This window comes from Lagenorhynchus albirostris, chromosome 16 (assembly GCF_949774975.1).
Source record: "Lagenorhynchus albirostris chromosome 16, mLagAlb1.1, whole genome shotgun sequence".
NCBI lineage: Eukaryota > Metazoa > Chordata > Mammalia > Artiodactyla > Delphinidae > Lagenorhynchus > Lagenorhynchus albirostris.
In genome coordinates, this window is record NC_083110.1 from 40,382,550 (window position 1) to 40,406,579 (window position 24,030).

At 39.9% G+C, this 24,030-nt stretch overlaps 1 long non-coding RNA gene across 1 annotated transcript; it reads right to left on the reverse strand.

The window, feature by feature from the left end:
• Positions 1-2,009: 2,009 nt before the first annotated feature.
• Positions 2,010-13,347, reverse strand: LOC132507374 (uncharacterized). The gene is made up of 5 exons (XR_009536158.1): positions 13,156-13,347; positions 12,670-12,756; positions 10,304-10,430; positions 9,736-9,826; positions 2,010-4,981 (listed from the first exon to the last, which is right to left on the reverse strand). It is a non-coding gene; the product is annotated as an uncharacterized LOC132507374 (long non-coding RNA).
• Positions 13,348-24,030: the final 10,683 nt, after the last annotated feature.

Genomic DNA, 24,030 nt, shown 5'->3' on the forward strand with positions numbered 1-24,030 from the left:
TGCACACATACACACACACACCATGCAGAATGTGGGATCTTAATTCCCCAACCAGGGATAAAATCGTACATTGGAAGGCAGAGTCTTAATCACTGGACCGCTGGGAAACGACCTTTCTGAGTTCTTGATCCACAAAATCTATGGGCCTAACAAAATGATAAGTAAGTTTGGGGTTATTATGCATCAATAGTAACTAGGATACCAGGCTATGAAAATCCTATAAACATTTCCCTACTTGGCTGTTTTTTCCATCTCTTTCCAGGATTTTATTACAAACAGTGCTATGATGAGCAATACAATCTCTTTAAGCTAATCTAATTATTTCCTTAAATAGTTTGAGAGTGGTTTTTCTGGGTCAATGAGAAGATATATTTAGTAGACTTTCATTCATATTGTGAAACTGGTATCCAAAGATTAACCAGTTTTCACACTAACAATAATGCACATATGCCCAACTGTGTTGCTTCTGATTTATTTTGGCCCTTTTCTAGGTTCTTGAGTTGAATGTTTAGTTCCGTTCTTTTCTATTCCTCTATAATATTGCTTTATTTTATATTTTAAACTACCAGTGATATATTTTTATTGTAAAAGATCCAAGTAATGTGTAAATAAAAGGAGTACCATTATTGAACGATTTGGCTTTTTTTTCCCCACTTAATGTCTTAGACGTCTTTCCCTGTCGGTTCATAAAGTTTAACTCATTAAATGTTAATTGATTAATTAAATGACTGCATGACAGCCCAAAGAATGTATAGGCTGTATTTCAAACATTGCCCTGGTGATAAGACACTTCAGTGACTTCAACTTTTCATTACTATAATTATCTAAAGACCATTTTACTATTTATACAATTTTAGAAACAGAAATGTTAGGTCAAAGAGTAAAAAGCTTTTTAAAACTTGGTGGATATAGTAAAATTTATGCTTCTCACCATCACACTGTTAATTCAGAATTCTTTCAACATGTTAAGTGTGCCTATTTTCTTGCACCTTCAAAAGCACCAAAGGGACTTCCCTGGTGGAGAATCTGCCTTCCAATGAGGGTTCAATCCCTGGCTGGGAAACTGAGTCCACATGCCATGGGGTTACTGAGGCCATGCCTCAACTAGAGAGCCCACGTGATGCAAATTATAGAGCCCATGCACTCTGGAGCCCGTGGACCACAACTAGAGAGAGAAAACCTGCATTCCACAACTAGAGAGAAGCCCACACGCCACAATGAAAGATCCCACATGCTACAACAAAGACCCAACACAGCCAAAAAAAAATTTTTTTAAAGAAGCACCAAATATCTTATTAATTTTTGCCCAATAGGCAAAAAAAAAATGTGATCATTTTAATTCACATCTCTCTAAAGCCAGTCATCTCTTTTTAAATTTGACCATTTAGGGGTTGTTTTTGACAACTGTACAATCATACTCCACACAACTTCTCCCCTGAGGTTTTTGTATTTTTCTTATGGATTTTTGAGAACTCTTTAGATATTCTAAGTATTATTTGTTACATACAATGGTGGTAGTATTGTCTCCAAGTCTGGTTCTTTGTATTTTAACACTGTGAAGCCACTGGTCATACAAAATTTTTTAATATTTATGTGTTTTTTATGGCTTCTGAAGTTTCTGATTTAGAAAGACAACTATGTTAAATGATAGAAGATACATGAATGTATGCTTGATTAAATATTTCAAAAAACACAGCCAAAGTCAAAATTTCACTTCATCAAATCAATATCACAGTCTTCTCAAAGATAACAACTGTTTTGGCCTTTATTTTTCCAGATCTCTTTCTATATATATGTGTGTGTGTGTGTGTGTGTGTGCGCGTGTGTGTGTGTGTGCGTGCGCACGCATGTATATATTAACAAAAAATGGCTTCATTTTTTAAAATATAAATAAGACCATAATATATAAAAGCAACTTGCTTTTTTTAAAGTTTATTTATAACGTTGGGTTAGTTTCAGGTGTACAATGTGATTCAGTCATCATATAAATACATGTTCTTCAGATTCTTTTCCATTATAAGTTATTACAAGATATTGAATATAGTTCACTGTGCTGTACAGTAGATCCTTGTTGTTTTATCTATTTTATATATAGTAGTGTGTACCTGCTAATCCCAAATTCCCAATTTATTTCCCCCCCATCCCCACCTCAGCTATCCCCTTTGGTAACCATAGGTTTGTTTCCTATGCCTGTGAGTCTGTTTGTGTTTTGTAAATAAGTTCATTTGTATCATTCTTTTAGATTCCACAAATAAGTGATATCATATATTTGTTTTTCTCTTACTTCACTAAATACGATAATCTCTAGGTCCATCCATGTTGCTGTAAATGGCATTATTTCATTCTTTTTTATGGCTGGGTAATATTCCATCATATATATGTGTATCTGTATACCACCTCTTCTTTATCCATTCATCTGTCAGTGGACACAAGTGATTTCCATGTCTTGGCTATTGTAAATAATGCTGCAATGAACATTAGGGTGCATGTATCTTTTTAAATTAGGGACTGCTGGATCATATGGTATCTGTTTTTAGTTTTTAAGGAGCCTCCATACTGCTCTCCATAGTGACTGTATCAATTTACCTTCCCACCAACAGTGTAGGAGGGTTCCCTTTTCTCCACACCCTCTCTAGCATTTATTGTAGACTTCTTGATCATGGCCACTCTGACCAGTGTGAGGAGATACCTCATTGCAGTTTTGATTTGCATTTCTCTAATAATTAGCAATCCTGAGCATCTTTTCATGTGCCTATTGGCCATCTGAACATCTTCTCTGGAGAAATGTCTATTTAGGTTTTCTGCCCATTTTTTGATTGGGATTTCATTTTTATTCTTTTTAATTGAGCTGTATGAGCCGTTTGTATATTATGGAAATTAAGCCCTTCTCAGTCACATTGTTTGCAAATATTTTCTCCTGGTCCACAGGTTGTCTTTTTGTTTCGTTTATGGTTTCCTTTGCTATGCAAAGTTTGATTAGGTCCCATTTGTTTGTTTTTGCTTTTATTTCTTTTTCCTCGGGAGACTGACCTAAGAAAATACTGCTATGACTTATGTCAGAGAATGTTTTGCCTATGCTCTCTTCTAGGAGTTATATGGTGTCTTACATTTAAGTCTTTAAGCCATTTTGAATTTATTTTTGTGTACGGTGTGAGGGCATGTTCTAACTTCATTGATTTATTACATGCAGCTGTCCAGCTTTCCCAACACCACTTGCTGAAGAGACTATCTTTTCTCCATTGTATATTCTCACCTCCTTTGTCAAAGATTAATTGCCCATAGGTGTTTGGGTTTATTTCTGGGCTCTCTATTCTGTTCCATTGAGCTACGTGTCTGTTTTTGTGCCAATACAATGCTGTTTTGATTACTGTAGCTTTGTAGTATTGTCTGAAGTCTGGGAGAGTTAGGCCTCTAGTTTTGTTCTTTTTTCTCAGGATTACTTTCACAATTCTGGGTCTTTTGTGGTTCCCTGTAAATTTTAGGATTATCTGTTCTAGCTCTGCAAAAAATGTCACGGGTAATCTGATAGAGATCACATTAAATCTGTAGATTGCTTTGGGTAGTATGGCCATTTCTACAATATTAATTCTTTGCAATTTGCTTTTTTACCTTATCAAGGTATCATGGAGATATATCTATGGTTGTATATAGAGCTCTACCTCACTCTTTTCACTTGCTACATAGTAGCATTTAGGTTCTTGCTACATTTAAGTTCTTCAAATATTTCGCTAGTACAAACCATACTACAATGAACATCCTCACAAGTGAGAAGTTTTCCAGGATAGAGGGTCACAGAATATATTCATTAAGTGTATAATTTATTGAATGTCTCCTCCTTGATGGTCAAAAAGGAATAAACTATCTCTGCATGATTTACCAAACTAACTACATTTGATGGCTCTTTCTTTGTTATGAATTTTCTTATGTTGTTTGAGGCTTGAATTCTGAGGAAAAGCCTTCCCACATTCATTACATTCATAAGGTTTTTCTCCTGTATGGATTTTCTCATGTTCAGCAAGGCCAGAGCTATGCCTGAAGGATTTCCCACATTTCTTACAGCAATAGGGCTTTTCTCCAGTAAGAATTCTCTGATGTTCAGTAAGGGCTGAGCTCTTGCTAAAGGCTTTCCCACGGTCATTACATTGATGTAATGGGGTTTATTGATGGGGTTTATTTCCACTATGAGTTTTCTGATGTCCAGCAAAGGATGAGCTATACCTGATTTTCCACATTTACTACAGAGATAAGGTTTCTCTCCTGTATGCATTCTTTGATGACTAACATGACTTGAGCTTTTCCTAAATAAAGCATTTTCCACATTCATTACACTGATACTGTTTCTCACCAGTATGTATTCTCTGATGTTACAAGACAGCTGAGTTATCCCTGAAAGTTTTCCCACATTCATTACATTTAAATGGCTTCTCTCCACTATGTATTTTCACATAATGAGCAAGGCCTGAATTCTGAGCAAAGGCTTTCCCACAATCATTATATTTGTAGGGTTTCTAACCAGTATGAAGTCTCTGGTGACTTAAAAGAATAGAATTATTTCTGAAAATTTTCCACATTCATTGCATTTATGGAGTTTCTCTCTAGAATGAATTTTCTGATGATTAACAAATGTTGACTGCTTCTTGAGAAAATTTCCCACATTTAACACATCTGAAACATTTCTTGCCTATGTAAATTTTATGATGATTTAAAAGGGATGAGCTGCTCATAAAGGCTATCCCACATTCTTTACATTTATGGGGTTTCTCAGCAGTACGATTTCTCTGGTGGCTAATAAAGGAGGAATTATATTTGAAGACTTTCCCACATTCCTTGCATTTATAGTGTGTCTTCTCTATGCAACTTCTGCCTTCCCAATCCAGGCCTCTTTCCATCATGACACTTTTTGTTTGTTCTCCCAAATCAGATCTCTCAGAAGTATTTTGCTGTAGGGCTGACATCTTTGTTTCAAATATGTACTCCTGAACTGAAAAAAAATTTTTTAATTCAAATGTTCTCTATGTTGAAATACTGAAAATGAGAGCTGCACATGGATAAGAATAACATTCTATTCTATACAACTAAAGGTTATGTAAAATTAATTCATCCCACTTGTGATTCTTGCAAAGAAAAGATGGCAAGACTAAAGATGGGAGAAGTAAATAGGATCTAAGGAAACAGAAGTTATAAATATTGTGTTTAAAGAATGCAAGGAGCATCTAGTAAGTTGGTAAGTTAGGAAGGTAACACAGGCAACACCAAAAAAAGAAAAAAAGATAAAAATTTGAGGATAAACACAACTTTGGGGAGAAAACCAAGTATCACAAAGCAAGCCAGGATTACTAGGACAGACTCCTATAGGGAGGTACATTTGAGAACATTGTAATATAACACTGTACATCTCCAAGAATTTGAGAATAACATTCCTCTGTGAGAATTTAGCAGAGAACCAACATTTAATGGCTCAGAGATAAAGATATATACACACACACATACACATATATTTTTATTTTTATATACATTTATATTTATTAGCCTGATGAGAAATTCCATTCATCAGATACTAGAACTAAGACTTATTTTTTAAATGCAAAATTGGAGGTGAAGTCTGATAATAAACAGCCCAGATCCTTCAAATGGCCTTTGATGGGATATGTATTTAATGTGTAACGATTAAGCTAGAGAAAATTTCAAGATTCTGATTGTAAAGGTAAGTGGAAGCAAATCAGTCACATGAAGAGAAAGGCACTCTTATGGATTCATGTTCTGTGACAAAGGTAACTTTGCAGAGCAGCAGTGAAAAGGAGACTACACTGGCATATTGGGGGGAGGGAGGAGTAAACATGAACCCTATCTCATACCATGCACAAAAATCAATTCTAACAGGATGGCAAATCTAAATGTAAAATACAATCAATAAAGCTTCTAAAAGTTAACACAGAAGATTATCTTTATAAACTTGAGGAAAGGAAAGATTAAACAGTACACAAAACACAATGACAAGAAAGGAAAAGATTAATAAAATAGAGCTCATTAAAATTAAAACCCCTATTCATCAAAAGGCCATTGTTAGTGAAAAGCAAACCACAGAGAGAAGGGCAATACAACATATATAATCAACAAAGAGTTTTTTTTTAATAGACACTCCATAAAAGATGACATACAATGGCCAATAAACATTTGAAATGTCCTCTACCTCATTAGATATCAGGGATATGGATATTAAGACAAAATGAGGGACTTCCCTGGTAGCACATTGGTTAAGAATCTGCCTGTCAATGCAGGGGACACAGATTCAAGCCCGGGTCTGGGAAGATCCCACATGCTGTGAAGCAACTAAGCCCATGCACCACAACTACTAAGCCTGCGCTCTAGAGCCTGCGAGCCACAACTACTGAAGCCTGCACGCCTAGAGCCCATGCTCTGCAACAAGAGAAGCCACCGCAATGAGAAGCCCACGCACCGCAACAAAGAGTAGCCCCCGCTCTCCGCAACTAGAGAAAGCCCACGCGCAGCAACAGAGACCCAACACAGCCATAAATAAATAAATAAATAAAAGTAAAATAAAATTCTAAAAGAAAAAGAAAGACACTATGAGATACACGATACACCCAAAGAACAATTAACTTCAAAGGACTGACAATATTAAGTGTTGACAAGGATATGGAACAATGAGTACTCTCACACACTGATGGTGGAAATATAAATAGGTACAAAACTTTGAAAAACTATTTGGCATTATGTACTAAAGTTGAATATATGCATATGCTATAAACTAGAAATCCCACTCCAAAAGAAATGTATCCACATATGAACCAAGCAATAACATATATGAAACGTTCATACCATTTGTAATTCTCAGAAGCTAGAAACATCCCAAATATCCATCCAAAATATGAGATAATGAAATACTCTATTGCAGTAGTTTTAAAAGCCTGGTCTCCAGATCAGCAACAACAGCATCAGCATCACCTAAGAACTTGTAGAGATTTTCAGTCCACATTTCAGACCTAATGAATAAAAAGTGCTGAAGGTGGGGCCTAGCAATTATGTTTAAACATGCATTCTAATGATCCACAGGAAGGACAATGCATGAAAATGAATGAATCTCACAAAATGTTATGCATAAAAAGCCACATCGAAAAAATATACAGTTCCATTCATATAAAGTTAAAAAAACAGGCCAAAATAAATAGTGTTAGTTCAGGGGGAGGAGGAGAGTGTGGCTAATGATTGGAAGGGATCAGGTATGATTTAGTAGAGTACTGCCAGTGTTCTCTTTCTTGAGCTGAGTGCAGGTTACATGAATATTCATTTCAAAAATACCAATTTAGACCATATATATACATAAAATCTACTCTTCTATATATGTGTTAAATTTTAAAAAGGTTTCAAGAAAGAAAAAGGAAGGTTAGCTTATGACTCTCAATATTTTGATCAGAGAAATCAAAATGCAAATTGCAAAATATCTAAAAAATTATGACAATAAAAACTACAATACAACCAAAACACTGAACAAACAGAAGTTTACAGCTTTAAATATTTATATTACATAAATAAGAAGAAAATTCAATGAATTAATTAATCAACTATAAAAGGTTAGAAAAAGTAAATAAACCTAAGGGAAAAAAAAGAAAAAGGAGTTAAAGATTAAAAAACAGAAAACAGTAACACTAGTAAATACATCTAACAGTCTATAAAAAGTAAAACAAGCTAATGAAGGGGGGAAAATGGAAAAAAAAACAAATAAATAATGTAAATCATAAGAAAGTAACCATGAATATATAGGATAAAAGTAACCATAAATGTAAAGGATATATGTAGAATCATAAAAGTCTACTTTGTTCAATACTATGCAGATAAATTTGAGAACTTTAATTACTGGATATTTTTTAGGAAAATGTAAATTACCAAAACTGTTTCAAGAGACAGCAAAAATCTAGTTGGCCAAGTTACTATATAAGAGAGAATACTGCTAAAGAATTACCCCCCAATTCCTCTCCCCTGCTCCCTACTACAAAAAACAAGTTTAAAAAAAAACAAGAAAAACAAAACAAAAAAAAACACCCAAACCTTCAGGGAACCAGTTATCATGTGAATTAAATTATAACAAAGAATGAAAATAGGAAGGATCAAAAATTTTCACAAAAATTATTACAAAATTTAAATCAAAACTCAATGAAAATGGCCCAATGAAAAAGAAAAATATAAACAAATTTCTTGTAAGTATCAATGCAAAAACTTAAATAAAACATTAGCAAAGAGTATCATCTACTGAAATGTTAAAAGAATAATGTAATATGCCATGACCAAGTGGGGTTCTACTAAGAATGCCAAGTCATTAAGATAATTAAGAATAAAATGTACCATATTAACAACCAAAAGGGAAAAGACAGATGTCATCTCCATATATGTTGAAAAGGCATTTGATAAAATTCAATATCTATGCTGAATTTAAAAGAATATTTCTTAATAAAAGACGTGGATTAAATACTTCCTTGTATAATAACATATGTCTATCCCAACCCAATACCAAAATTTAAACAGAAAGATTAAAGAATAAGGAAGACTGAGTTACTACTGTTACTCTATAAAGAATCTACACAAGCATTTAGGGGGGAAATGTTCAACATAGTAAAAACAAATGGAATTACTGAAAAGCATTAAAACACACACACACACACACACACAATTCCAGTTATAAAATAAGTCATGGCAATGTACAGCATGGCAACTCTAGTTAATAACACTGTAGTGCATATCTGTAAGTTGCTAAGACAGTAAACCTTACAACTTCTCATCACAAGAAAAATAATTTTTGTAACTATGTATGGTGACAGATGTTAACTAGACATATTATAGTGATCATTTCCCAATACATACAAATATTAAATTATACAACTGAAACTAATATAATGTTATATGTCTATTATATTTCAATTTTAAAAAAGAATAGTTTAGAGGTCTAAAGGAAAAAAAAACAATTTAAGCAAGATTATGCATCACTGGTATTTTCCATGAAACACAATTATAAAAGTTTCCCTGAAGATGATATAGGAAAAATGACAATTCACGTTTTAAAAGAAGGATACACATTTTAGGTGAGAGAAATATCCGTGTTTAAAGATTCAGAACTGAACGATGACATGGAGAAAGTGACATACATAAATTTATGCAAAGTATACACAGAAAAAAATGAGAACCAAGGGCAAATGATAACAGAGAAAAGAAATAAAAGAAGACCAGAGGGAAAGGGAAGAAAGTGCTTCCCTATCAGTTTCTTTGCCAAAAATAGTAATCACCTGATAGTCAGGAAAATATGCTTATAACTGGAATCTGCCACTGCCCCACTGTATGATCAGGGATATGGATATTAAAACTAGAAAGGGTTAAATAGCCATTCGTCTAGCTAACCATAGGAGAATTTGGAAGACACTGAGAATGGACAGAAGGTAGAAACAAAGTGTAGCCTGACAAGTGCCTGAAAATGGGGAGGGAAACAATACATAAAGAGACTGATTTCAGGGTGTGAAGTCAGAGGCCGGAGGCCCTTGTGAAAGGAGCAGGAGTAGAAAGAATGAGAAAAATGGCAAGTCATTTGACATGAGGATGACGTTAAAAAGAGGCAACTAGTGTCAACTGCCACAGCCCTTCTGCATGGACGTGGACTCTCTAAGATGAGCCTTCTGACCAAGAACTCCCTCCTCACTGTTCTGTGTGCTGAGCTCCGGACTCACTCACCTGTATAAGTACCTGATGGAACCCCTTATACTTCCATCCATGGCTCTTCCATCCAACTGGGTTATTAGCTTGGGTTTGGAAGAGAGAAGCCCTGTTCACAGAGAAAGAAAAGGAACATGACTGTGGTTATGAGCACAAGGAGTTATCCAAAATCTCAGTCTCAACTTGGGGGTCTACACAGAGCATGGATATGTCAGGAAGGCCTAGAGGGTGGTATCAAGGACATCCAAATCACAGTCATAGAAATGAAGGAGTGGAAGTCAGTTAGAAAACCTGGCCTCTTTGAGGACAGGAAACTCCTATTGTTGGTGGCAGATGAATGGTGACATGCAAAATTTAGAGAACTGGGCTAGACTGCACACAAAGCTGCCCATCTTAAACTCTGTACGGCTCTGACCTTTCTGAGTGAAAGGAGCATGAACTCCAGCCTCTAAGCCCACGGTAAAAACAAACAAACAAACAAAAACCTCCCGTTTTAAGAGTTTAAATACCCCCAAATCATTAACCCTGTGAAAATGCACAGTTGCCCAGCAGACCAATTTTGAGTTAAAGAGAAAAAAATCCTTACCCACAAACACCAGATTCCCATAGTTCTCCAGTATCACATCCCTGTACAGGGCCCGCTGAGCAGCATCCGGGTGTCTCCCTTCAATCTGGGTAAAGGCCACAGCCACATCCCCAAATGTCAGTGATCCCTGCAAAATCAAACCCAATTCCGTTCACCCAGGAACCGTTGACTCCCTTGCCCCTGAGGTAGGGAGCCAGGAAGGCCTCACTGGAGAAGGAAGGCAAGACATTCAAAGTCAGCTTCTGATAGCTCAGGTTGTTTATGAGGAGAAAAGTGGGACACAGTTAACGAAAGGACCAACGAGGAACGTATATGACATCCTCGGAAAGCAGACTTGCTTCAGAGGAACGAAATATTAAAAGATAAGAGGCTGCAAAGTGAAGTGATTCGTGACCCCTCATACTTCAATCACACTGCCCTCCTCATGTTCTTCCAATATGCCTATCATGCTCGTTCCACCAGGCCTGGTATTTGCTCATCCCTCACTTAGTAGGGATGAAGTGAAATTGCTTAAATGTCACTTCATCAGAAAGTTCTTCTTTAATCTTCTCCCATCTTCTACTACTTGCTATCCCATGACCCACTTTATTTTTTTTTTTTCACAGGGTTTCTCACTGCCAGGCAGGAGAGGTTTAGATTTATGGTCAGTACACTCTATAATGAGAGCTCCAGGAGGGCAGGGACCACTTGGGTCACTGCTGTCTCCCCAGCCTAAAACACTGCCTGACACATGGGCATGTTCAAGGATGTATCATTCAACAAATGAATAGAAACACTGAAAGACATGCAAAATGATACCGGCTTTATCCTAGAATTTACAGCGATAAATATGTATTTGTTAATTGCCATTCATAGCAATAACAACCTAATATGTACCAGGCACAGTGCTGAGCCCTAAGACATACAACATCTCTCTGTATTTCCACCAGAAATGTATAAAGTTGTAAGGAACGGCACCAAGAAAGGGAGGAGAGCTTAAGCAAGCTTTATTTGGGAACGCTCCCAGGTGAGGTTCACTGGTCCGAGAGAAAGGGGCCAGAGAAGTCGCACCTGGGCGAGGGTTTGGGCAGAATTTATAGGGGAAGAAGGGAAAGGGGTGTTGTGAATCTGGGAGGGCGCAGGTTATTCCTTATTTGGTGGTCTCTTCGGGTATCGTGCACCGTTAGTCCCGCCCCTCGAAAGGCAGGAAGGCTGGGCCGGGTGGAAATTTCCCAGGTCAGTTCCTGGAACTGGGTGGTCCGGAAAATCCCCAGGTCAGTTCCTGGAACTGGGTAGTCCGGAAAGTTTCAGTCTGATGCAACCTGTGAGTCTGATTTCGTTCCCCTGCCTCGGGGCAGTTGGCCTTACATAAAGTATATCTATTTTACAGCTAAGAATACTAAGGCTCAGAGAGTTGAAAAAACTTGCTCAAGGTCACAGGCTGGTTGAGTACACAATATTAAAAAGGAGCTATAAAAAGTGGTAATGAAACTATAGAGCAAACTAGAAGAAATAGCTATGGCATATTAAAAGGAAAAAATGGGTAAGTCTAAAAAATACACATGCAAAGGTGTTTCAAATGAAATAATTTGATTCGCTAGGGTGATAGGAAGATGCGTAATCCTTAATTTTTAAAAATTTTTGTTACTCTTAGTTTGCATAATAAATACTCAACTATTTACTACTTCCTTCAAAATGTTCATTACCTCCTGTCAACTTCTCAAAGTCCTTCAAAACCCAGTTTTCTCCAGGATTAAGGCAAATTCCAACCTGGCATTCTAGACACTGAACGTTTCCAACTTTCTCTGGGGCTAGCTCATTCATGGTTCAGATGTAACGGCTTCACTCATGTTGCAGCGCCTTCCCCTAGTCACCCCAAACTCTCCAAATATGCAAATTTCATTTATTCTTCAGTAAGAACCGTAATGATCACCACCACTACCACCACCCCACCCTAAAGACTCCTCTGACCCCTGAAGGTCAAGAGAGCACTACCATGGCTGTGTCATGTGTATCATTCATGATTAATGTAAAGCCTGTTACGTCTTTTTATGCTACGTGTCTGTTTTTCCATTATCTCTGAGTTAGCAATGTCTTTGAGGTAACAGCTGTACCTTATTACAAAGTATGTTTCACTTTCTAGCACTCTAGAAAGCATGGGTACCAACAATCTATTTGGTGAATGGCTCTGTAATGGGTAGAGAGAAGGACATGAAGGGATGACAGTGGGGAGAGGGGCCCCGTCTCTGTAGAGCTACACCACTCCAGGATTGGCTCAGGCAACTTGGTCCATACACTGGTCAGAGCATTTTCCAAGCAAGAGGCATAAACCCAACTTCGTTTTGAAACAACAGAGATTTCTCAGGAAAAGGAAAAATCAAACTTACCTGGATCTGGGTTCTTGGTAGTCTTGGGGCGGTCTGTCCCCTGAACTGTTCTCCCAGGCAAGGACAAAGAATCTTGACTACGCCAACCTGGGAAGAAGAAAGGAAATATGAGGAAGTCCCTCCATGTTCGGTACTAGCTAGAACTCGCTCTCTGCCCACTGAACGAGAACAGTCCGCCACCCTCCCTACTCCCCACAAAGGTCGAGAGGTGAAGGTGGCTAAGCGCAGGAAGAAAGGGCACGGAACGCCTGCCTGGAGTCCGGCCTTGCAGCAAGCTCCAGGCCAAGCTCTGACTGTGAGTCAGTCAGGCACCTTCGCCAACACATGTGGAAAGTCTCGTCGGAGACTCAATCCCTGGGTCTCAGCACAAGCCTTTAAACCTTCTGGGACAGCACGGCTCCTGGGGTTGGGGCCCCGCTCACATCTGCCCGCCCCTCCTAGCCCGCTCTTTCCTCAACTTGCCCCTCGGGGAAAGGAGGAGCTCACCAGGTCTTTGTGCCCCAGTCCGGCGGCAGCCGTTCACGACCTAGCTGGGAGGGTTGGGCCAGAAAGCTGCGCACGCTGAGGAGCCGTGACCACCCTCACTGCTCTCCTCACAGAAGAGACACAGGTGCAAGCCGAACACGCCGGTGCCGCGCTCTACTCAAACGGAGGCGGGCAGGGCCGGAAACGGAAGTGGCCGCGGAGGCCTCTGGGAAATGTAGTCTTGGATACAGTCCGGCGTCTTACGTTCTTCATCCGATTTGCGCACGTTGGCATCACCTGGAGAGACTGAAAAATTAATTGCGCCTTGGTCCCAACTCCACAGATTTTGCGTTAATGCTCTGGGTGTGGTCCTGGCATCGGACCACACCCAGAGCTCCCAAACGATTTTAATATTCAGCCAAGATTGGCACCCACTGCTAGAAACTGGTTTGGATCTGAAAAACATGTTTTAGGTTACTTTGGAGGAGCTATTTATGGTTTGTTCATTTGTTTGTTTCCAAGTAATCCAGTTTTAATTTCAAACAAAGAAAAAGCATGTTAGAAAAGTATAGCACCCAGAACATTAAAAATTAGTTTCTCACCATTAACTGACACAGAAGATGGAACAAGATTGAATCAGTTTTAACAAATGTATTATTAAAAAATTCTACTTATGGGCTTCCGTGGTGGCGCAGTGGTTGAGCGTCCACCTGCCGATGCAGTGAACACGGGTTCGTGTCCCGGTCCGGGAATATCCCATATGCTGCAGAGCGGCTGGGCCCGTGAGCCATGGCCGCTGAGCCTGTGCATCCGGAGCCTGTTGCTCCGCAACGGGAGAGGCCACAACAGTGAGAGGCCTGCGTACCACAAAAAAAAAAAAATTCTACTTATAAAATCCAGCAGTTTGACAGCTTAGGAAGGAAAAATATATCTTTCATTCAATTAGGACTTTTCATTTAAAAGAAAATTCCTCTGAATGGAGCATTTATTCACCAACCTAACAATGATTAACCAATGCCCCAGTATGTGCCACTCACTTTTCTAGATGCTAAGGATAAAGCAGTTGTCAAGGACTCCCTCCTTCACCAAACTTTAGTCAGGATCCTGTGAATCCTCTTCTCCTCTAGACCTTGTCTTTGGCCTGCTGAATCCAATTTTAGTAAAGAATCCTGCGAAGCCAGTTCATCAAGAATTCTCCCACCCTTGGTATCTAATCAAGTTCCTTTCTACCTCCCCTTGACACCTAACCAATTTCTTAGTAATTTTCCATTTACTCCCTCACCCTGCCAGTTGGCTATAAATCCCCACTTGTCCCTGTTGTACTGGGGGTAAGTTCAAGCTCTCTCCCTACTGCAGTAGGCTTGAATAAAGCCCTCTTTGCAGGTTTCAACAAGTGTCAGAATAATTTCTCTTTAACACAGTGAAAAAATAATGTTCCTCCCCTCAAAGACCTTACATTCAAATAGGGGGCAGGAAGAGAGAGATTAAACAAAAGCAAGGTAAGGAGATGGGAGGAGGATTCTTATTCAATACAGAGCTGTATGAACTGCCCTCTTTGATAAGAGATCATACAAGCAGAGTCCGAAGGAAGTAAGGTAACAAGAAGGAGTGTATCTGTGGGAAGTCTGGTCCAGGCAGAGGAAACAATAGATGCAAAGCCACTACAGAGAGCGTGCTTGGTTTATTTGAGGAACAGAAACAGGTCAATGAGGTTGGAATACTAAAGACATAAGAAAAAACCAGATCATGTTTGTGATGACTAATTTCATGTGTCACCTTGACTGAGCTAAGGGATGCCCAGATAGCTTATAAAATATTATTTCTGGGCCCACCTGTGAGGGTGTTTCCAGAAGAGATTAATATATGAATGGTGAACTGAGTAAAGCAGACTGCTCTCCTCAATGTGGGTGGGCAACATCCAATCTACTGAGAGTCTGAATAGAATTTAAAAAGCAGAGGAAGGGAGATTGGTCTCCCCACTTGAGCTAAGACATCTATCTTCTCCTGCCCTCAGACCTTCAAATTTGGTCTCTCCACTTGAGCTAAGACATCCATCTTCTCCTGCCCTCAGACCTTCAGATGCTGGGACTTACGTCAGCATATCATTCCCCCCTTCTCAGGCCTTCGACCTCCAACTGGGAGTTATGCCATTGGCTCCCCTAATTCTCAGGCCATCAGATACAGACTGAACTACACCACTGGCTTTCCTAGTTCTCCAGCTTGCAGACATCAGATCATTGGACTTCTAAGTCTCCATAACCACAGGAGCCAATTAATTAATTAAATACACACACTACTGGTTCTGTTTCTCTAGAGAACTCTGCTTAATACAATGTTGGTCCTTTCAGTCCACTATAAAGACACTGGCTCTTATTTCAACTGAAATAAGAAGTCATCAGAATGTGGAGAAATCAGAATCCTCATTGGTTGTTAGTAGGATCGTAAAATAGTGCAGTCACTTTGGAAAATGCCTGGCAGTTCCTCAAAATGATAAATATGGAGTTACCATATCACTCCATGATTCCATTCCTAGATACCTAACAAAGAACAATGAAAATATACATCCACCAAAAATTTGTATATAAGTGTACATAGCAGTGTTATTCATTAGAGCTAAAACTGGAAATAACACAAATGTACAACAACCGGTGAATGGATAAACAAAATATGGTATATCCAAACAATGGAATAATATTTGGCAATAAAGTTAATGAAGTACCGATACATGCTACATAATCAATGAACTTTGAAAATATAATCCTAAGTGAAAGAAGACAGTCACAAAATATAACATACTGTATGATTTGACTTATCTGAAATGTCCAAAATGTCAAATTCCATAGAGACAAAAATAGATAAATGGTTGCTAGCAGATGGAGGAAAGGAGGAATGGAGAGGTACTATTGCTGGGTATGGAGCTTCTTTTGGGAGTAATGAAATGTTGTAAAATTAGATAGTAATTATATTAGTTTCCTAGGGCTGCTGTAACGAAGTGCCACAAACTTAAACAATAGAAATTAATTTTGTCACACTTTTGGAGGCCAGAAGTACAAAACCAACGTGTCAGCAGGGTTGGTTCCTCCTCAGACTTTGGGTAGAATCCTTCCTTGACTCTTCCTAGGTTCTGGCGGTTGCCATCAATCCTTGGCTTACATTCTCCCTGTGTGTCTCTGTTTTTATGTGGTACTTCCTCTTATAAGGACAGCTAGTTATATTGGATTAGAGTCCAACCTAACAACCTCATCTTAACTTGATTACATCTGCAACAACCCGATTTCAAATAAGGTCACATTTTGGAGTACTGGGGGTTAGAACGTCAACGTATGAAGGCGGGTGGGAACACAATTCAACTCATAAAATTTAGTTTTGTGTTTTGTTCCTTAATGTTTTGCCTTTAATACTGTGTAATGTATTCTTTACAGTTCACATCTTATGAGATAGTATCTAAGTTTGTCTCAAATGGATAGATAACTTTTCAGCACCATTCACTGAAAAGTCTTTTTGTTCCTCCACTAAATTGAAATGCCATCATTATCTTATGTCACACTATACAGTCTCCTAAACAAAAGTTGTGGGGATTTCTTAACCTGTGCTGTTTCTAGAAGCAAACGGCTCAGATAAAGTTCAACACTCTTACTATTAATAAGGAGTGGTTAAATATATTATAGTAAATCCATATGACAAAATACTAGGCAACCATTAAAAATACCAACATAGGGCTTCCTTGGTGGCGCAGTGGTTGAGAGTCCACCTGCCGATGCAGGGGACGTGGGTTCGTGCCCCGGTCCGGGAGGATCCCACGTGCCGCGGAGCGGCTGGGCCCGTGAGCCATGGCCGCTGGGCCTGCGCGTCTGGAGCCTGTGTTCCGCGGTGGGAGAGGCCACAACAGTGAGAGGCCTGCGTACCGCAAAAAAAAACTCTAAAAAAAATATCAACATAGATATAGACATATGTTACATAAATGTGCTGACAAAATATTGTTGAGTGAAAAAATCAGTTTTCAAGACAGCCTGTATAGTTTAATCCCACATACTACCTCACATAATAATGAGAAATGCCAGAAAAGTACTCAGCAAAGATCTCCTGCAAGATATGACTCAACCTATGCAAAGTCCTGTGATAAACCTTCTATTTGAATTATCTCTTTTAATCCTCAAAGCAACCCTATGAGGTAGGTACTATTACTATCCTCAATAGCAAAAACTTTTTGTTAGAGAAATTTCAAATTATACACAACATAGAATAATACGAGCCACTATGTATCCATAACCTAGATTCAATAAATATCAAGATCCTGCCCATTTTCTTTTACCTATCAATCTCCCCTCCCTTTTGGTGTTCTGGGAAAACTGGACAGCTACATGTAAAAGGACAAAATTAGAACACTCCCTAACACCTTACACAAAAATAAACTCAAAATGGATTAAAGACCTAAATGTAAGGCCAGACACTATAAAACTCTTAGAGGAAACCATAGGCAGAACACTCTTTGACATAAATCACAGCAACATCTTTTTGACCCACCTCTTAATGAAAATAAAAACAGAAATAAACAAATGGGACCTAATGAAACTTAAAAGCTTTTGCACAGCAAAGGAAACCATAAACAAGACAAAAAGACAACCCTCAGAATGGGAGAAAATATTTGCAAGCGAAACAACTGACAAAGGATCAATCTCCAAAATATACAAGCAGCTCATACAGCTCAATATCAAAAAAACAAACAACCCAATCAAAAACTGGGCAGAAGACCTAAACAGACATTTCTCCGAAGAAGACATACAGATGGCCAACAAACACATGAAAAGATGTGCAACATCACTAATCATTAGAGAAATGCAAATCAAAACTATAATGAGGTATCACCTCACACCGGTCAGAATGGCTGGCCATCATCAAAAAATCTACAAACAGGGGCTTCCCTGATGGCGCAGTGGTTAAGAATCCGCCTGCCAATGCAGGAGACCCGGGTTCGAGCCCTGGTCCGGTAAGATCCCACATGCCGCAGAGCAACTAAGCCCATGAGCCACAACTACTGAGCCTGTGCTCTAGAGTCTTTGAGCCACAGCTGCTGAAGCCCGTGCGGCTAGAGCCTGTGCTCCGCAACAAGAGAAGCCACCGCAATGAGAAGCCCACACACCGCAGTGAAGCGTAGCCCCTGCTCGCCGCAACTAGAGAAAGCCTGCGCACAGCAACGAAGACCCAATGCAGCCAAAAATAAATATAAATTTATATATATTTTTAAAATCTACAAACAATAAATGCTGGAGAGGGTGTGGAGAAAATGGAACCCTCCTGCACTGCTGGTGAGAATGTAAATTGATACAGTTTACAGTATTGATACAGTATGGTATTGATACAGTATGGATGTTCCTTAAAAAACTAAAAATACAACTACCATATAACCCAACAATCCCACTACTGGGCATATACCCAGAGAAAACCATAATTCAAAAAACCACATGCACCCCAATATGCATAGCAACACTATTTATAGTAGCCAGGACATGTAAGCAACCTAAATGTCCGTCAACAGAGGAATGGATAAAGATGTGGTACATATATACAATGGAATATTACTCAGCCATAAAAAGGAATGAAATTGGGTCATTTGTAAAGACATGGATGGACCTAGAGAGTATCATACAGAGTGAAGTCAGAAAGAGAAAAGCAAATATCGTATAATAACGCATATACTGGACTCTAGAAAAATGGTATAGATGATCTTATCTGCAAAGCAGAAATAGAGACACAGACATAGAGAACAAATGTATGGATACCAAGGGGAAAGGGGTGGGGCAGGAGGAATTGGGAGACTGGGATTGACACATATACATTATTGATACTATGCATAAAATAGACAACTGATGGGAACATACTATATAGCACAGGGAACTCTACCTAATGCACTGTGGTGACCTAAATGGGAGGCAAGTCCAAAAGGGAGGGGATTTCTGTATGTGTATAGCTGATTCATTTCGTTGTGCAGTGGAGGCTAACACAACATTGTAAAGCAACCATACTCCAATAGAAATTAATTTTAAAAAGTTTAAAATCTTTTTTTAATTTAAAAATTAAATAAAATTAAATAAATTTCAAAATATACACAACATAGAATAATACAACAAGCTTCTAGGTATCCATAACCCAGATTCAACAAATATCAAGATTATGCCCATTTTCTTTTTTTTTTTTCTTTTTTTAAAATTTTATTTATTTTATTTTTGGCTGCTTTGGGTCTTTGTTGCTGCACACGGGCTTTCTCTAGTTGCAGCTAGCGGGGGCTACTCTTTGTTGTGGTGTGTGGGCTTCTCATTGCGGCGGCTTCTCTTGTTGCAGAACACGGCTCTAGGCGCATGGGCTTCAGTAGTTGTGGCATGCGGGCTCAGTAGTTGTGGCTCACAGGCTCTAGAGTGCAGGTTCAGTAGTTGTGGCACACGGGCTTAGCTGCTCCGCAGCATGTGGGATCTTCCCAGACCAGGGATCGAACCCGTTCCCCTGCATTGGCAGGCGGATTCTTAACCACTGAGCCACCAGGGAAGTCCCGTGCCCATTTTCTTTTATCTATCAATCTCCCCTCCCTTTTGGTATTCTGGATTTTTTTTTTTTGGACATGCCACGCAGCACATGGGATCTTAGTTCCCCAACTAGGGATCGAAGCCGCACCCCCTGCAGCGGAAGTGCAGTCTTAACCACTGGACCACTGGTGAAGTCCCGGTTTTCTGGCTTATTTAATAATGAGATATATACCTGACTCAGGGCATTTTATTTTATTTTTTACATTGTACCATTGTCACACTGTAAAAAAATAAATACTCTGAGAGACTGAATATGCAAATGGACAACAACAAGACCACATAAAAAACAATCTGCAGGGCTTCCCTGGTGGCGCAGTGGTTGAGAGTCCGCCTGCCGATGCAGGGGACACGGGTTCGTGGCCCGGTCCGGGAGGATACCACATGCCGCGGAGCGGCTGGGCCTGTGCGCCATGGCCGCTGAGCCTGTGCATCCGGAGCCTGTGCTCCGCAACGGGAGAGGCCACAACAGTGAGAGGCCCGCGTACTAGAAGAAAAAAAAAAAAACGAAAAACAATCTGCAGCAACCAGCCCAGAAAACCAACCCATTACCTACAATAACTAGCCCACGAAATCAGCCTGCTGTAAGTCAGACTTGTAAGAAGTCAGGTCACCATCTCTAGCACAATCAGTCCAGGAAGCCAAACTATCAATCACCCCCCAAAATGTCTGGTCTTGAATTAATAACTGTGAGTATCCCTAATTTTTGTGCCCACTTCCAACTTAGGACCAACCAGAGAAAACCAAATATACTCCCCAACCAATCACATAAGATGCCCTCTTGAAGTCAGCCCCCTCTAGTTTCCTTTCGCCAACAACCTGCAAACAGGGTGTACCTGAAGCCATTTCCCTCTTTTCCACTCTAAAGCCTTCCGACTCAGCTGCCTGCCTTTGAGTCTCTGCCAAAATGCAAATCATGGTGGCTGACTCCCTTGCCATTAGCTCCCTTGCCATTAGCAAGCTCTGAATAAACAGCCTTTGTTTATTCTCATTTGGTTGGTCATTTTCCCCACAAATTCTTTAATATCTAATATCCAGCCCATATTCAAATCTCCCTAAGTGCCTGACACATTTTTCTACCTGGTTTGTTTGAATCAGATAGGGGAGCACTTCAGGTTGGCCCTGGGTCCTTATGACATGATAGTAGTCATCTTTCATACTTCCTCACTCTCTGGAAGACAAGTTGTCTCAGGATAAAGCTATGCTTTGCCATGAAACAGCCATTTCTCCAGAGAGCCCTGGTTTCTTCAGTTTCCTGCAGTTTTGTGGATTCGTCCACAAACAGGAGCTTGTGGAGGAGCTTGTGGAACCTTAGCCATGTTTCAACAGTGTTCTCAGCTTCTTGCTGATGATTCCACTCAGAATGGGAAGCTAGGCTATTTGTTGGCAGTTTTGAGGTTCTGGGTTCCACGACCCTCACTATCTCAGCACAGCTGCTGAAATCTAGTGGTGGTTTGACCTGACCCATTCTGGAATTTGAGGGGAGACCCTGACTCTGGTTTTGTTAAAGATATTGTCCAGTGGGATGTTTCTCTGCTATACTGGTGACTCAGCCCATTTTTATGAATGACTTGAGGAGATTCAAAAACTCTGCTGCCAGCAACATGGATGAACCCAGAGATTATCATACTAGATGAAGTAAGTCAGAAAGACAAATACCATATGGTATCACTTACATGTGGAATCTAAAATATAACACACATGAACATATCTACAAAGCAAAAACAGACTCACAGACATAAAGAACAGATTCGTGTTTGCCAAGGGGGATGCAGGGTGGGGGAGGGATGGATTGGGAGTTTGGGATTAGCAGATGCAAACTATTATATATAGAATGGAAAAACAACAAGGTCCTACTGTATAGCACAGGGAACTATATTCAGTATCCTGTGATAAAACCATAATAGAAAAGAATATGAAAAAGAATGTATATATATATGTTTACATATGTATAACTGAATCACTTTGCTGTACAGCAGAAATTAACAAAACTTTGTAAATTAACTATACGTCAATAAAATAAGATTTTAAAAAACTCTGCTGCCATAAGGATCTTTCCCTACTCCCCATTTTTTGTTGTTGTTGTTTTTGTTTGTTTGTTTTAGCAGATGAGGAAGGTTTAGAGAGGCTAAAAAATGTAGTCTCAGTTTGCTCACATGCAAAACAGTTAATAATCTCTGCTTGCTTACTTCCCAGGGCTGTTGTGAGAATTAACCGGGATAACGGAAATGAAAAGCCAGAGATTCAAGGAGAGGGACACTGCAGACAGCAAGCGCAAGGGCAGACACACCTGGAGCAGGTGCAAAACATCCTCCGTGGTGCCTCGGTCTCCAAGGGCATGCCCCTAATGACCGCTGCCACCCGAACGTCAATAATGAGAATGGTACGGCTAACTTATACTGCCCAGCACGGTGATAAGCACCATTCACACATTATTTTATGCAGTCCTCACCACAGCCTGAAAGGGGAGAGTATCGTAAGCCTCAAAGGGGAAAGTATCGTAAGCCTCATTTTATGGAGGAGGAATTCAGGGCTTAGTGACTGATACATTTGTTCACAAGGGTGCAGTTTTCTGTTGGCAGAACCTGTATTTAAACCCAGACTGTCTCATCCACAGCCCCTGCCTTTAGCTGCTCTGCTTTGGCTTCTGAAATGGAGAAGGTGGAAGTTTTCACTGAAGATGATGGAAAGACAGAGGACAGAGGACAGGATGAGCCAGAAGGGGCTGGTTAGGACTCTCCCTGTTGAAAGGTTTTGGGCAGCTAGCTGCAGAGCCTCTTTCTCTGAGGCAGGTGACTGAGTTGAAGGCAGGGCTTAGCACATCTTTTGGGTTAGCCTACAAGAGATCAATTACCCACTTAGAGTCTTTCAAGGAGTTCTTGGAAGCATACCCCTCCTCTTAGGGTTGCCAGGTAAAGTGTAGCATGCCCAGTAACATCTGAATTTCAGAAAAACATTGCAGGGGACACATATTTTCTTAAAAACTATTCATTGTTTATCTGAAATTCAAATTTAGCTGGGCATACTGTATTTTCATTTGCTCAATCTGGCAACCCAACCCTCTTCACGCCATACAGATCTTTGTTTTAAAACATCACTATTATCCTAATACAACATCTAAAAAGCCACAGTTTTTTGGTTTAAAGATTTCTAGATCTTTAGGGATATCCTACAATACATTTAACCTTGGATTGAGGGGACAACCTTTAAGTTGTTATCTACTCATTAGAGTCCTTAGTTGGCTATACCCAACATCTTTCAGAAAGTCAACATGTGGAGTGTGAATAAAGGTGAGAAGCGCAGCAACAGCACACAATAAGGGAGAAAGAGGATGGGGGAGAAGAGAGGATTCATAACACTGAAAACCACTGAAACCCTCCTCATCCCCAGTGCTAGTGGAGCCCTGCAGAGAAAGATCATTTCATGTGACAAGGTAGAAAGAATATACTCACTGAGTGGTTTTGAATGAGTAAGTGCAGGAATGATGCTGAGTTGCTCCTAGCAGCATGTGAACTATAATGATGAGTTTCTACAGCCCTGAGGCCATCTTTCCTGAACCCCTAGCAGGGCAGCACCAAGAGCCCTTCATTACTGGGCAAGATTAACTTCCCTCCTCCCTCCCCTCCTGCTTGCCTGGGTGCACCTGAACAATTCTCTTCTTTTCTCTGGGCCTCAATCCTCAGTCTGAAAAGTGAAGACAGCTGGATGAGACCCTGCTTATCACCCTCTCCATTTCCGTGGCTTTTGAGGACATTTTGGCAACAGTATGTGTAATAGAGCTGGAGACATTCTTAGAACTCACAGAGATCTGGAAGGAGGGAGCTGTGTGCCCCTGCTCCAGTCAGAAGCCAGCCTGGTTGCGGAAAGGGCTCAAATCTACATAGGAGCCCTGGACTCCTTTTTCCAGTTCCAACTATGGTTTCTCCAGCTTTCCTAGAAGTCCACTATGGCCAGAATTGAATCTGCCACCAACCAGCTTGGTCAGGTGCATTTCTGTGTCAGAGTGATCCCTAGTAGGCTGGACTGGGAGGCAGGGCCCAAGGGGGCCAACAGAAACTCCTTTCCTCATCTCTAACCTGACCTGTTCCAATTGTGATTACCTTGAAAAGATGAAGAGACAGATAGTGAAAGTGACCCCAGTTCAATACCCAAGGTGCTGAGTTTGGATCCTGGCTCTGCCATTTACGAGAAGCAGGATCTCAGGCAAGTCACTGCCTCTCTCTCTCATCCTCTGTGACTTCATTTTAAGAATAGTGAGGAAGAACCCTACTCCACAGTACTGTTCATAGGCAAGGATGAACTTTGGGCCATGAGCCCAGAG